Raw genomic sequence first — 16,104 nt, forward strand, 5'->3', positions numbered from 1 at the left:
GTTCTGTGACACATTTGCAGGGCCACAACACAGTTATTAAACTTAGTAGTATTCATTGAATACACGCAGTGTGGCTTGTCCTTTGAAAAACAAGGGAAAAAATTCTATTTTGGCTGCAGGCTTGCGCCAATTTTTTTCCTGCATGGGAAATCCCTGATCTGCTGTAGCGAATAACTTTGCATCACTGCAGTTCTGTGACACATTTGCAGGGCCACAACACAGTTATTAAACTTAGTAGTATTCATTGAATACACGCAGTGTGGCTTGTCCTTTGAAAAACAAGGGAAAAAATTCTATTTTGGCTGCAGGCTTGCGCCAATTTTTTTCCTGCATGGGAAATCCCTGATCTGCTGTAGCGAATAACTTTGCATCACTGCAGTTCTCTGACACATTTGCAGGGCCACAACACAGTTATTAAACTTAGTAGTATTCATTGAATACACGCAGTGTGGCTTGTCCTTTGAAAAACAAGGGAAAAAATTCTATTTTGGTTGCAGGCTTGCATCAATTTTTTTCCTGCATGGGAAATCCCTGATCTGCTGTAGCGAATAACTTTGCATCACTGCAGTTCTGTGACACATTTGCAGGGCCACAACACAGTTATTAAACTTAGTAGTATTCATTGAATACACGCAGTGTGGCTTGTCCTTTGAAAAACAAGGGAAAAAATTCTATTTCGCCTGCCTCTGACAGTCCTCAGGGCTCTGGGTACGTGTGTGCTGCGTGCAGAACGTTAAAAAAAATCAGACGCAGCCAGCTACGTTTTACTGCAGGCTTGTGCCAATTTTTTTCCGGCATGGGAAATCCCTGATCTGCTGTAGCGAATAACTTTGCATCACTGCAGTTCTGTGACACATTTGCAGGGCCACAACACAGTTATTAAACTTAGTAGTATTCATTGAATACACGCAGTGTGGCTTGTCCTTTGAAAAACAAGGGAAAAAATTCTATTTTGGCTGCAGGCTTGCACCACTTTCTTTCCTGCCTGGTAAATCAAATCACTGGTAATACACCATGCTGAGGGGTAGGGGTAGGCCTATAGGACGTGGACGCGGGCGAGAACGCGGAGGCCCAAGTCAGGGTGTGGGCACAGGCCGAGCCAGTGCGGTGGCCAGGGGTAGAGGCAGGGCCAGACCGAATAATCCACCAACTGTTTCCCAAAGCGCGCCCTCGCGCCATGCCACCCTGCACAGGTCAAGGTGCTCTACGGTGTGGCAGTTTTTCACAGAGACGCCTGACGACTGACGAACAGTGGTGTGCAACCTTTGTCGCGCCAAGATCAGCTGGGGAGGCACCACCAACAGCATGCGCAGGCATATGATGGCCAAGCACCCCACAAGGTGGGACGATGCCCGTTCACCGCCTCCGGTTTGCACCACTGCCTCTCCCCCTGTGCCCCAACCTGCCACTGAGATCCAACCCCCCTCTGAGGACACAAGCACTACCGTCTCCTGGCCTGCACCCACACCCTCACTTCCGCTGTCCTCGGCCCCATCCAGCAATGTCTCTCAGCGTAGCGTCCAGACGTCGCTAGCGCCACAGTTTGAGCGCAAGCGCAAGTACGATGCCACGCACCCGCACGCTCAAGCGTTAAACGTGCACATTGCAAAATTGATCAGCCTAGAGATGCTGCCGTATAGGCTTGTGGAAACGGAGGCTTTCAAAAGCATGATGGCGGCGGCTGCCCCGCGCTACTCGGTTCCCAGTCGCCACTACTTTTCCCGATGTGCCGTCCCAGGCCTGCACGACCACGTCTCCCGCAACATTGTACGCGCCCTCACCAACGCGGTTACTGCCAAGGTCCACTTAACAACAGACACGTGGACAAGCACAGGCGGGCAGGGCCACTATATCTCCCTGACGGCACATTGGGTGAATTTAGTGGAGGCTGGGACAGAGTCAGAGCCTGGGACCGCTCACGTCCTACCCACCCCCAGAATTGCGTGCCCCAGCTCGGTGGTGGTATCTGCGGCGGTGTATGCTTCCTCCACTAAAGCACCTTCCTCCTCCTCCTCCTCCAACGCAACCTCTGTCTCGCAATCAAGATGTGTCAGCAGCACGTAGCCAGCAGTCGGTGTCACGCGGCGTGGCAGCACAGCGGTGGGCAAGCGTCAGCAGGCCGTGCTGAAACTACTCAGCTTAGGAGAGAAGAGGCACACGGCCCACGAACTGCTGCAGGGTCTGACAGAGCAGACCGACGCTGGCTTGCGCCGCTGAGCCTCCAACCGGGCATGGTCATGTGTGACAACGGCCGTAAGCTGGTGGCGGCTCTGCAGCTCGGCAGCCTCACGCACGTGCCATGCCTGGCCCATGTCTTTAATTTGGTGGTTCAGTGCTTTCTGAAAAGCTACCCCCACTTGTCATACCTGCTCGGAAAGGTGCGCCAGCTTTGCGCACATTTCCGCAAATCCCACACGCACGCTGCCACCCTGCGGACACTGCAACATCGGTTTAATCTGCCAGTGCACCGACTGCTGTGCGACGTGCCCACACAGTGGAACTCTACGCTCCACATGTTGGCCAGACTCTATGAGCAGCGTAGAGCTATAGTGGAATACCAACTCCAACTTGCGCGGCGCAGTGGGAGTCAGCCTCCTCAATTATTTACAGAAGAGTGGCCCTGGTTGGCAGCCATCTGCCAGGTCCTTGGAAAATTTGAGGAGTCTACCCAGGTGGTGAGCGGCGATGCTGCAATCATTAGCGTCACCATTCCTCTGCTATGCATCTTGAGAAGTTCCCTGCAAAGCATAAAGGCAGACGCTTTGCGCTCGGAAACAGAGCCGGGGGAAGACAGTATGTCGCTGGATAGTCAGAGCACCCTCCTGTCTATATCTCAGCGCGTTCAGGAGGAGGAGGAGGAGCATGAGGAGGATGAGGAGGAGGGGGAAGAGACAGCTTGGCCCACTGCTGACGGTACCCATGCTGCTTGCCTGTCATCCTTTCAGCGTGTATGGCCTGAGGAGGAGGAAGAGGAGGAGGAGGAGGATCCTGAAAGTGATCTTCCTAGTGAAGACAGCCATGTGTTGCGTACAGGTACCCTGGCACACATGGCTGACTTCATGTTAGGATGCCTTTCTCGTGACCCTCGCGTTACACGCATTCTGGCCACTACGGATTACTGGGTGTACACACTGCTCGACCCACGCTATAAGGAGAACCTTTGCACTCTCATTCCCGAAGAGGAAAGGGGTTCGAGAATGATGCTATACCACAGGGCGCTGGTGGACAAACTGATGGTAAACTTCCCATCCGACAGCGCTAGTGGCAGAAGGCGCAGTTCCGAGGGCCAGGTAGCAGGGGAGGCGCAGAGATCATGCAGCATGTACAGCGCAGGCAGGGGAACATTCTCCAAGGCCTTTGCCAGCTTTATGGCTCCCCAGCAAGACTGTGTCACTGCTCCCCAGTCAAGGCTGAGTCTGCGGGAGCACTGTAAAAGGATGGTGAGGGAGTACGTAGCCGATCGCACAACCGTCCTCCGTGACGCCTCTGCCCCCTACAACTACTGGGTGTCGAAGTTGGACACGTGGCCTGAACTCGCGCTGTATGCCCTGGAGGTGCTTGCTTGTCCTGCGGCTAGCATCTTGTCAGAGAGTGTGTTTAGTGTGGCTGGGGGAATCATCACGGATAAGCGTACCCACCTGTCAACCGACAGTGCCGACAGGCTTACACTCATCAAGATGAACAAAGCCTGGATTTCCCCAGACTTCTCTTCTGCACCAGCGGACAGCAGCGATACCTAAGCAATACGTATTCTGCACCCGCGGATGGAAGCATCGTTCTCTCTCACCATCCAAAACGGGGACATTTCTGCTTCATCAATCTGTGTATAATATTCCTCCTCCTCCTCCTGCTCCTCCTCCTGAAACCTGACGTAATCACGCCGAACGGGCAATTTTTCTTAGGGCCACAAGGCTCACTCATATAATTTTTCTAAACAATTTTTATACGTTTCAATGCTCTTAAAAGCGTTGAAACTTTAACTTGAACCACTTTTTCGTTAAACTGGGCTGCCTCCAGGCCTAGTTACCACTTAAGCCACATTAACCAAAGCGATTAATAGGTTTCACCTGCCCTCTTGGTTGGCCATGGCCAATTTTTTGGATGTACATTAGTACTGTTGATACAGCAATTTTTGTGGCCCCTCGCCTACAGTGTAATCATAGGAATTTCTATGTTCTTCGCCTGCACTCATGGTACAGAAAGGTGTGTGGGGTTGGCCTACACTTTAGCTACATAAATGTAACTTGTGCCTTGTCTATACTGCAGCTACTGAAATGGAACGAAGACTGCGCTCCCACTATACTGCTGCTTCGGAATTGTTACTGGGGCCTGTATTGAGTGCTACTATTACTGAAATGGAACGCATACTGTGCTCCCCCTATAATGCTGCTAGTGATATGTTAGTGGGGCCTGTCCTAATGCTACGGCTGAAATGTTACTAATTATGGGCTCTGCCTATACCGCTGCTAATGGTATGTCTCTGGGGTGTGGAAACAGAGGCTTCCCAAAGACATGATGGCGGCGAGGCCATTTCCCACCAACGCTGTTACTGTTAAGGTGCATATAACCACGGACACGTGGAGAGGACACGTAGTGCCTCAAAAACATCCCCCGCCACAGCCCACTTAATCCTGGGCACATTCCGAAAACCAACAAAATAAAACCGCGCTACTAGGTCCGCAGTAACCAACACATTACCACCAACGCGGTTACTGTTAAGGTACATATTACCAGTCTGACTGGGGCATGCAGTGTGGGCTGAAGCCCACCTGCATTAAGCACGACATTACTACCTCAGCTGTGTTGGGCAATGCAATGGGATATTTTTATGTACCGCCGGTGGCTTCCTGGCACCCACCCATGCTGTGGGTCCACAGAGAATTATAAATGCATCTGTTTCCACATCTAAAGAACCCCAGTCAGACTGGGGCATGCAGTGTGGGCCGAAGCCCACCTGCATTAAGCACGACATTACTACCTCAGCTGTGTTGGGCAATGCAATGGGATATTTTTGTGTATCGCCGGTGGGTTCCAGGGAGCCACCCATGCTGTAGGTGCACACGGAGTTTAACCTACATGTGTCCACTTGTAAAGAACCCCAGTCTGACTGGGGCATGCAGTGTGGGCCGAAGCCCACCTGCATTAAGCACGACATTACTACCTCAGCTGTGTTGGGCAATGCAATGGGATATTTTTGTGTATCGCCGGTGGGTTCCAGGGAGCCACCCATGCTGTAGGTGCACACGGAGTTTAACCTACATGTGTCCACTTGTAAAGAACCCCAGTCTGACTGGGGCATGCAGTGTGGGCCGAAGCCCACCTGCATTAAGCGCGACATTACTACCTCAGCTGTGTTGGGCAATGCAATGGGATATTTCTATGTACCGCCGGTGGCTTCCTGGCACCCACCCATGCTGTGGGTCCACAGGGAATTATAAATGCATCTGTTTCCACTTGTAAAGAACCCCAGTCAGACTGGGGCATGCAGTGTGGGCCGAAGCCCACCTGCATTAAGCACGACATTACTACCTCAGCTGTGTTGGGCAATGCAATGGGATATTTCTATGTATCGCCGGTGGGTTCCAGGGAGCCACCCATGCTGTCGGTCGACAGGGACTTCACAATAGGGAGTTGTACCTGCCTGTGTCTATGAATTAAAAAGCCCGGTCTGACTGGGGCATGCAGAGACACCTTGACAGAATGAATAGTGTGTGGCACATAGGTTCCCCATTGCTATGCCCACGTGTGCAGCTCCTGATGGCGGTGGCACAGGATTCTATTTCTCATTGCTTCTGTACAGCATTGTGGGCTATCGCCCCGCCCCTTTTAAAGAGGGTCGCTGCCTAGCCGTGCCAACCCTCTGCAGTGTGTGCCTGCGGTTCCTCCTCATGGCAGACGCACTTCTAAATAGACATGAGGGTGGTGTGGCATGAGGGCAGCTGAAGGCTGCGCAGGGACACTTTGGTGTGCGCTGTGGGGGGGAGGGGGGGCGGTTGGGCAGCATGTAACCCAGGAGAAGTGGCAGTGGAGTGTCATGCAGGCAGTGATTGTGCTTTGTTGGAGGTAGTGTGGTGCTTAGCAAAGGTATGCCATGCTAATGAGGGCTTTTCAGAAGTAAAAGTTTTTGGGAGGGGGGGGGCCCACTCTTGCCGCTATTGTGGCTTAATAGTGGGACCTGTGAACTTGAGATGCAGCCCAACATGTAGCCCCTCGCCTGCCCTATCCGTTGCTGTGTCGTTCCCATCACTTTCTTGAATTGCCCAGATTTTCACACAAGGAAACCTTAGCGAGCATCGGCGAAATACAAAAATGCTCGGGTCGCCCATTGACTTCAATGGGGTTCGTTACTCAAAACGAACCCTCGAGCATCGCGAAAAGTTCGTCCCGAGTAACGAGCACCCGAGCATTTTGGTGCTCGCTCATCTCTAGTATCAACACATTTGAGCAAGTCCTAGAACAAGTAGGGGAATTTCACCAAATGCTTAACCTTGAGAAGAAACAATCTTGGTTTTTAGCTATATATAATATTTGAAAGGCTTTACTTTCTTACTATTAGGTTGTGCTGCTGGGACCTGCTGTTCTACGGGTTTCCCAAAGCACAGCTTCACAGGTGGACATAACTGTGCTGGCTGGATGTTGTGTTCTCCAGCCAGCCAATCCCCACTGGTCTGCTGCACATATCTACCAGCCTCTCTGGCTAGAGGATGCTGGTTTCCCAAAACCCTGGTGTTTGCAGTAATGGATGTTGTTGTGTAGGTGTGAACAGTGTCGAGTTCTGTGTTTCTGTGCAGGTGGCCGGACATGAGGTGAACAGTCCTGTTCAGTGTGTATTGGTGTGAACAGTGCTGTTACGATCGTGCTCTGTCCTGTTCCTGTTGCAGCTGGCTGTGTGATCTGTGCTCTGTCCTGTTCTTGTTGCAGCTGGCTGTGTGATCTGCGCTCTGTCCTGTCCTGTTGCAGCTGGCTGTGTGATCTGCGCTCTGTCCTGTTCCTGTTGCAGCTGGCTGTGTGATCTGTGCTCTGTCCTGTTCCTGTTGCAGCTGGCTTTGTGATCTGTGCTCTGTCCTGTTCCTGTTGCAGCTGGCTTTGTGATCTGTGCTCTGTCCTGTTCCTGTTGCAGCTGGCTGCGTGATCTATGATCTGTGTCCTGTCCTGTTGCAGCGTGCTGTGTGAACTGTGTCGGGTTCCTGGTTAGTGTATGGACTAGTGGTATAACCAGGAGCCGTGAAGTTGGCCCGCTAGCTTCCACGTTTTGTACAAAATGTCAACTAATACCTGGTATTTATATTCAGCTTATCATCTGATCTGTTACTAGTGTTTGCATTGTGGCTGCTGTATGCTGTGTATTCTGGCTCTGTGTGTCCTGTGGTTCAGTCTCTGTGATGTGGCATTTGAATGCGTCTTGTTCTGGTGCGTGGCTTGTAGGGTCAGCTAGGGCCCAGATCCGAAGACCGCTGGCCGCCTTTTATTGGGGCGAATCCCCCCGCTTAGGTAGGGCCATGCCATCCTCCCATGTAGAACAGGGTCAGTTGCCTGAAACTCGTGTGAATACCATGTGCAACTTGTGTACATGCATCCGCATCCAGTCCTACAGTGCCCACAGGTACGATCGTGTGGGCCCTGTGCTTAGTTTGCCCACACAATCATAACAAGCACCTTGTTCTGTGTGTCAATGCAGATGGTCGGACATATTGTGTGAAAAGTCCTGTTCAGGGTGCATGGTGTTTTGTGTGGTATGCAATCCCTGGTTGTTGGTGTAAACTGTGTCCTTTCCTCCTTGGATCATTGCCATTTTGGGCATGGCAGGTCCTAGGTTCCATTAGGGGATGACCACCGCTCATGCAGGCAGGATTCATGGGTGAGTTGTCTTGTAGAGTAGGGACCCACGAGACAACGAGGGCCCTTGTTGCTGGCTTGTTGGCTTAAGTGTCTTGGCAAAGACAAAAATCATTACTTTGTACTTTCTGTAGTAATTCCACATATCTATGCGTGCTGGTATGCTTGGTGAGTGTTTTGGGCATTTGTCAGTCATCGTTTATGTCTGTCTATGAGTTCTGTTTGCAGCTTAATAATTCAGTTCAGTTGGAGGTGTAGTTTGAGCAGGCTGGAACCTCTATCCTGGGTGAAAGCTTTACACATTCAGTTAAGTGCTGTTTTTCTTTTCTTTTTCTTTTGTTAGTCTTTACACAGTTTCTTTGCGGTGTTTAGTGCATTTCTCCTGGTGCCTTATCTGGGATAGTCAGGTCCTAGTTGAAGATCGTGGGGACTTCCTTACCAGGACGCCTACCCCGCTTTTAGACAGGGGTTCCCTATTCCCTCGATTTGTAGGGAACAGTTTTCTCCATCAAAGGTTGTCACAGAATGTCTTATGGACCTTTTCCAAGGGCCGATCAAATCCAAATGTTCTTCTGAATATCATTTGCCTGGCAATCAGGCCAATGATTAGCCAATGAATGAGCTTACAGTCATTCATCGACTATATATTATTAAGAAGCCTGAAGATGTTTGCTGATCAGCTGTACTTCTTTTTGTGTAAACAGGGAGTTGTATAGCCAGCCTACGAGGATGAACATTCCTAATTACAATTGTTTGTTTCCATAAGCTGATCATCGGCCTGTGTGAAGGAAAAAGAAATGAGCGCCAATCGACTTGCAATTCAATCAGTGCTTGTTACATTGGACCAAGAACTCAGCTAGTCTAAAAGGAACATTAAACTACCACTTTCCCCTATGGCCAATCATGATGAAAGCTAACTGGTAGAGGCTACTAGAGTGATTCCTAAGAAAAAAAATGTCAGGACTGAATTGACATTTTCCAATGACCCTCATCCTGGACAATTACTTCAATGATTTAGTGAACTCCCTCTTCTTTAGCTTCGGCTGTTATCTGGGTTCAACTACTTGTGTTTAGAAATCATTCCTGAAGTTGGGCTGTTTAGGAAAACTCGTCTTTTCCCATGTGGTTCATATCTGATATGTGGGGCAGGACTGTTTTTGAAAAAGTCCAATAGGCAAGAGTGGAAAATAAGGAAAAGGAGATTAGAACTGGTAGAAACTGGTCAATAAACAATGGAGCACTCAGCACTGTGCAGGGAGAAAGTATATGGACTGTGAAGCATCATGTACTGAATGCAACAGTTTTATAACAGTATGTAGAGATTAGGGGATTTGTACTTTTACATTTCATTGCTTTCCCGTGTAGTTTAAAACTTACTCACATCTTATAGAAAAACTGCATTCTGGGGCAACATTTCACAACTTAAAGAACTATTAACAAAGGTGTATAATAGACATTTAGTGGACATTATTTGTGTGCGATGTATATGTTTTTGCAGTAGTTCTTCATTGAATGGCATTGTACATTTGGTAACAACAGAGAGTTCCCTTGCCCTCTTCTTGGAAAAAAATTGCCATTTACAGGCCTAGGGCTCCTTCACACAAGGGACCTTGGTGTTCACGGCTAAACTCCCTTCCCCCTCCCTTTTTTTCCAGCTCCCATAGCAGTCTATTGACACTCCTGAGTTTTGCGCACTAAAGATAGGTCAAGAGTATCTTTTAAGATGTAATTTTTAAAAGTTGTTTGAATTTTTTTGTGCGCCTAAAATTCCCTCGTTGAAATGTTTCCATTGGAAACCATTGGTTCTAATAGTCACGTTTTTTTTGCACGGCTAACTTAGCTGTGTAAATTCCCTTGTGAGAACGAGCGCTCAGGTTGTATTTACACGGGGCAGCTGAGATGGTAAAAACCTCACCAAAAATATCATCACTAAAAGCACAACTGCATAGAGAACCGGGGCAAAAACTTGTGTGGTGTTGCCTATGCAGCTTTTGGTGTGGTTTTTAATACACTGTGTAAATACAGCCATAAGACTTATTCAGATGACCGTATTTGCAGAGGCATTTCCGCACGTGAAAAAGCCGCACATGTAAAGCGGCCATGTGATGCATTTGATTTCAACTGCTTCATTCAGATGAATGCTTTTTTTCCGCGCAAAATATTAGTGCGAGAAAAAATAGAACCTGCTATACTTTCTCAGATGTATCTTCTATACGGGACGTGAAACGATGGGTCTTGACTAGAGATGAGCGAGCACGCTCGGTAAGGTGAGTTACTCCTGCAAGCCTCGCTCATCTCGAGTAACTGCCTTCTCCTATGAGCGTGCTCAGGGGGGCCAGCGGGGGGGCGGCGGGGGAGAGCGGAGGGGAGCAGGGCGGAGAGTGAGAGAGATCTCTCTCTCTCCCCCTGCTACCCCCCACTGCCCATTGTGCATGCAGGGCCTGCTCACATGTGCACGCAACACTATTTAACCTAATGATGTCCAGATGTGTTCTTTTTCCCGTAGAATTGCACAGTATTGAGCAAATGTGTGCATATTAAGTGCATATTTGCGCACCCCCCATAGATTTCCATGGGACCCTAGGTGTGCAAATACGTGTGCAAATACGTAGGAAAATAGAGCAAATCCTACTTTTTTGTGTGCAAAAAGCGTGAATACCAGCAAACCCATTGAAATCAGTGGGTTCTATTCTCTGTGTATTGCGCACGTATGTTTTAAAAACACACACATATATGGTCACCTGAAACCGCCCTTAAACTTGAATGATTTAGGGGCGATGGGAAGGAAATAGCTGTAAAGTTGGCTTCACACGGACGTATTTGCACTCATATTTGCACAAGCAATATGCAAAGAGTAGAACCCATGGATTTCACTGGGCTCATTCTCATTTCCTTTTTGTGTGCACAAAAATATAGTAAAATACGCCGATGCACACGCAAAAAAAGCCCTGTCCATACAAATACATTGCGTTGAGGCACAAACGAAGTCTGTTCACAAGACCGACTGAAGTGTGGTATGCTATATGTGAACAATAGACTTTACAGGTTAAGTACACCCCCAAAGCCGGTACCAACATGTACTATTACATATTGTGATGTGCAGACACGTAATTATGTGGTGACTGTGATCTACCCACACCAACGACCTCTAGTCTTCTGACTGTATTCCAAAGATTACTTCACATAGTCTAGTAGAGACAATGCCTCATTGCTGCCTGATCCTACTGACACATTCTGCATGCTTGATGGTTATAGTCATCATCAGCGGTAATGTGCGGCTTTTATTGTTCCAATTATTTACAATAATCTCATATTCCATAATGGAAGTGAATTTCCTATGAAGTTAAAGGGGTTTTCTGTGACAAAAAAAATCTGCAGCCATGGAATGGTGTAACACAATGAAATAAGAAATACCTCCTTCGGTGGAGTCCCAGTCCCTACCACTCCGAATGTGGAAGAAGATGGCTGTAGTTGGGTGCCTTTTATTGAGCACATTACTGCTCAGCCAACTATAGGTTTCAGAGGTGATTCTGCACTGAATGATATGTGACCACTGAAGCCTGTGATTGGCTTAGTAGTCAAATGCACAATGACCACAGCCAACTTCTTCTGGGTTTGGAGCGGTAGGAACTAAGGTTCCAGTGCTGGATTGGGACTAGTGATAGAGGTTGAAAGGCGGCCCCTTCCCGTTCTTTGCCTGGGAAAATCCAAGGTCCTTGGAAGGGGTCTATATCTCAGAGTTGGACTCCTCCAACAAGTGGCAGACCCAAATTCACTGAGGAATAATCTATCATAGGGTTGGTGAGTCATTGAGCTAGATGGAAATTAAGCACTCTTACCACCATTTCTGTATGATAATCCAATGTCTTTAAAGCAGAAACTGAACCAAAACAATTACTACAATCACATAGGAAACTGGTGTGCTGGCGGGTGGTATGGGTTCGAAAAGGCTAAAGACTGGGGTGTCTAGGATACTGCTGCAGCTTGTCTACTGCACAATTTGTACACTGTCTAGCTCTCAAATTGCAAGCTTTTCACTTTAGCTCATTCAACTGACTCTCCTACTTTCAGATTACATTACATCAAGTTACCTATTCATTATGTATTGTATGCCAGCAAAGTTTGCCACCCCTACAACAAGGCATGCCCCATGCAAGCCATAAGATCTGGATGAACAACTGTTCATCCAACAGCTATTACCAATGGCTCCTCCATACACATGACCATTCAGTTTGGCAAATCGTTTATGTGTTTAGGGAATTAAGCCACAGCCAGACACCTCTGGTTCCAGCTTTTATTCAAGGGAGCAAAAGGACAGGGTGTTGAAATTCAATGCCCACGATACTTCATTTACCTGACATTATCTGTTGATGTAGTTGGGGTTCAATAACAAGTATGTAACTACAATGTTTATGGAGTGACCAAGGCGCAGGACCCACAGCTGAGGAGATGGTGGGGTAGCTGTTAGGGATTTCATGGTGGCACCCCCATCTCCTCCCCTAAAGAAACGCATGCAACCCCTTTGCCAAGGCCCTGACAGGCCTCTCCAGGCAATAATGGTGGCGGGGTTACCTGTATAAAACTCTGTATTAAATCTTTGGTACTTGTCACAGGTGACGCCACTGTTCCATCCACTGCGGTGAACTCCGACAATGGTGCAATAAATAATACACACACACAGGGCTGTACTTTAAATAGACTGAACCGGGAACAGTCGGTAAAGCCTTTCCTTACTAGAACATCCAGCAGGGATAATACAAAACAGTTCTTGCAATGGAGGATTGGCTTAGAGACAACTTCTATTTGTGATTAGGCAGGGAGATACTTGGGATATCTGGGTGCATACAGTCCAGGTTATCGGTAAGATCACTCTCCCGGACGACTTCTCTCACTCTCTCTACTGGCCAACACTCACTGTTTGGTTGTCTGTTATGGCATTCTCTCAATCCTTCCATTGTAGCTTTGGGACTCTATACCAACTGGGGATAAGAAGGGGTATTCTCCATTCTCAGTAGATGGGATATCGCCCCACTTCTTCCATATTGGATAGGCCTGGGTGGGGCTTTCTCCTTTTCTCTCACACTCCTCTTCAACAGATTGTAATCCATGGGTAGACTTGCAGACTCACTCAATTCCTGTAAAGATTGTCTGACTTGCACACCTTGCAAACACATATATCTTTCATGCTTACATGACAATATTGGATACACACAAACTGTTACATTTTCCAGACATACCTAGACATTAACATCTCATATGCTGTAGCTGTGCAATCCACATTAAAGACGTGACAGACATTTAGGGACACATCTATGGACATTTATAGACCCTTATAGAGGGGCCAGATGTGTATACTTCGGGCCACTACATTTACACACAGGATCATTTTTTTAAATTATTCTAATTGAGAAATTGTGTAAGCAAGCATCCGGTTTTGGAATAAAATTGTGACCTGAGTCCAGAGAGTGAAGGGGGGATATTACCGGTAGATGATCTCAACAATCTCATATTTTTGGATAGCCAAGATGACCACCACCATCTCAAAACTAGTGTTAGGACTAGCAATGCATTATACCTGCTCTGTGTTTGGCCAGTGCTGCTCACATGGTCAGCACTAGCCAATAACAGAGCAGTGTTCTTCAATGGTAGACTTTTTCAGCATCATTTAATGCAAATGGAGTAAGGCAACGACCACAGGTTTAATAGTCAGATGTAATAACCCTGATGTTTGATGCTTTTTGACAATGCACAGATGTTATCCTGCAATAAAAATGTGAATATGTTATTGTGAAGTCAGCAGTTACATCTGGATTTGTGATTAATGTACAGTGCCTTATATATTCAATCTGTCTTTCTTGTGTCACCAACATCTTGGTAAAGTGCCAAATGTATTTTAACAAGAAGTATAAAAAGACAGAAGAGGGGATGGCTGCGGGATCAGACTACACAGGGTTTGTTTGTAGTCTGTAACCATGGAGACACATGATGAGGTCTTTAATAGGAGCTGTAGACACAAAACAGAAGGATATTTTTAATGAGGACTATTTGCAAAGTTGCTTGATTTTAAACTTTAGATACATTGGAATAATAAAACAATATTAGTTGCAAAAGTGGAAATGACCTTTAAGGCCTCCTTCCCACGAACGGATTTACGCCGCGTAAATCCGCGGCAAAAATCCGCTGCGTTGCCCCCTGCTATTAGGTTCTATTGAACCTAATAGCACAATGCACACGATGCGTAATTCCACCGCGGAATTACGCACCGTGAAATCTCCCGTTCTCACCCGCAGCATGTTCTATTTGCTGCGGGTGTACGCGCTGACGGCTTCCATTGCAGTCAATGGAAGCCGTCCGTTCACGCTATCTCCCGCTGCAACCAGCGGAAGATAGCGTGAAAAAACGCTTCCCCGCCTACCGCCGCGCATCATATGACGCGGCCGGCGCGTCATATGACGCGGCCGGCGCGTCACGTGACACGGCCGGCCGCGTCATGTGACGCGGTGGGCGTGTCACATGACGCGACGGCGGTGGGCGGGGAAGCGTCTTCACGCTATCTTCCGCTGGTAAGTATGGGGTCTCTGGGGGGCGCCGTGACGGGCTTCACTGCGGAATATTACGCGGCGGAGCCCGTCACGCTCGTGGGAAGGAGGCCTTAAGCCTCACGTTGTCAGAGCCAAGTTATAGATACAAGCATGGAATTGAAGAACAGCTGAAGACCTCAGTAATTGGCGACTTTAAAAACTCATACATCAGTATCTGTGTATAAATATATATATTCTCAACCATTATTGCAGAGTGAAGGCCTGGAATGGAATAAAAATGAGTCTATCAGCGTATTCGCCTGAGGCTGCAGCCAGAATATATTTGTTTGCTGGAACTTTTCAGTTCTCCCGCTGATTGCTGCGAAATGTTCTGAAAATTCAATATTTACAATGCCTCGTTTATCAATTTGAAGTACTTGTCTGCAGTGCTCAAGTCACAAAGCTACAAATTCTGTAGTTTTATTTCAGTGTTGCCAGAACTGGGATTCAAAATAAACCAGGAGCTAAGAATGAAATGTGAATGAGTAATATGTTCTCTTTTGCCAGAATCTAACAATTGGCAATTTGGTAACCAAATATTAACTCAATTTGATCATCTGTTCTGTAATTGTATATATACAGAAATGGTTTATATACCATATATAATAATAATGATCTTTATTTGTATAGTGCCAACATATTCCGCAGCACTTACATAGGCAGGGGAATACAGAAAGACAAAAAATACAAAAATTACAGAACCACGGTTACATAGTAGTCAGTTGATGGAAACAATAGGGGTGAGGGTCCTGCTCCAACGAGCTTACATACTATAAGTAATGGGGTGATACAGAAGGTAAAGGGGCTGGAGATGTGCACGGTATGGCGAGGTGGAGAGTGAGGGATGCTATACACATACACAATGGTCAGACATTTGGCCGTGTGACGCAGAATCGGTATGACTGCAGGAGTGGTTTATAGTGGCTAGCAGGGATTGCAGTCAGTAGGTCAGAGAGCATGTTATCAGGCGGAGTACAGAGGGGTTTGTTTAGGGAATGCAGTATGCCTCCCTGAAGAGGTGCGTTTTTAGAGCACGCCTGACGTTCTGCGAGTCCTGGATTGCTCGGGTAGCCTTTGGTAATGCGTTCCAGAGGATCAGTGATGCTCTGGAGAAGTCTTGAAGGCGGGAATGAGAAGTTCGAATTAAAGGGGCGCTCAGTCTGGTTTCCTTAGCGGAGAGCCCGGGCTGGGTGATGGATTGAGATGAGGGAGGTAATATAGGGGGGCGCTGCGCTGTGGAGGGCTTTGTGGATGAAGGTAGCGAGTTTGAATTGAATTCTGTATTTAACGGCCAGCCAGTGCAGTGACCGGCACAGGGCAGAGGCGTCCGAGTAGCGGCTGGACAGGAACATGAGCCTGGCTGCCGCATTGAGGATGGATTGGAGAGGGTAGAGTCTGGTGCAGGGGAGGCCGATCAGCAACGATTATTGCAATAATCGAGCCGGGAGTGGATTAGGGCAACAGTAAGCATTTTTAGCTTGTCCACAGGGCCAAGCGGCCCTTGGGCAACAGAGTTAACAGTGGGCTTCCATATGCCTTAATTTCTTTTATCCACTTGGTACACCATGTACCAGTGATATTTTCGTCACAGTGTATTCAACATTTTTTTGTTGGCGAAAGTCTGTTTTTTTCTTTAAAAATATATATTATACTAGTGATTCTATGTGAAAGAGCCTATGTGCACATA

At 47.7% G+C, this 16,104-nt stretch overlaps 1 long non-coding RNA gene across 1 annotated transcript in view; it reads left to right on the plus strand.

Moving 5' to 3' along the window:
- The window catches only part of LOC136625375 (uncharacterized), a 113,361-nt gene extending 98,469 nt beyond the window's left edge, over positions 1-14,892 (plus strand). Inside the window, exon 4 of the long non-coding RNA XR_010792540.1 lies at positions 14,631-14,892. This is a non-coding gene — a long non-coding RNA (uncharacterized lncRNA). The remainder of the gene's footprint in view (positions 1-14,630) is intronic.
- The last annotated feature ends 1,212 nt before the right edge of the window (positions 14,893-16,104 follow it).

This window comes from Eleutherodactylus coqui, chromosome 4 (assembly GCF_035609145.1).
Source record: "Eleutherodactylus coqui strain aEleCoq1 chromosome 4, aEleCoq1.hap1, whole genome shotgun sequence".
In the NCBI taxonomy this organism is placed as follows: Eukaryota; Metazoa; Chordata; class Amphibia; order Anura; family Eleutherodactylidae; genus Eleutherodactylus; species Eleutherodactylus coqui.